Source organism: Nematolebias whitei, chromosome 12 (genome assembly GCF_014905685.2).
Source record: "Nematolebias whitei isolate Nwh7 chromosome 12, NemWhi1, whole genome shotgun sequence".
In the NCBI taxonomy this organism is placed as follows: domain Eukaryota; kingdom Metazoa; phylum Chordata; class Actinopteri; order Cyprinodontiformes; family Rivulidae; genus Nematolebias; species Nematolebias whitei.
In genome coordinates this window covers 2966268-2966547 of record NC_056509.1, presented here as the reverse complement: position 1 = coordinate 2966547, position 280 = coordinate 2966268, and positions in this window count along the sequence as shown.

Below are 280 nucleotides of genomic sequence, written 5' to 3'. Positions count from 1 at the left end.
GATCACATGACTCTGTCTCTGATCACATGACTCTGTCTCTGATCACAGGACTCTGTCTCTGATCACATGACTCTGTCTCTGATCACATGACTCTGTCTCTGATCACCTGACTGTCTCTGATCACATGACTCTGTCTCTGATCACCTGACTGTCTCTGATCACAGGACTCTGTCTCTGATCACATGACTCCATCTTTGATCACATGACTCTGTCTCTGATCACCTGACTGTCTCTGATCACATGACTCTGTCTCTGATCACATGACTCTGTCTCTGATCAC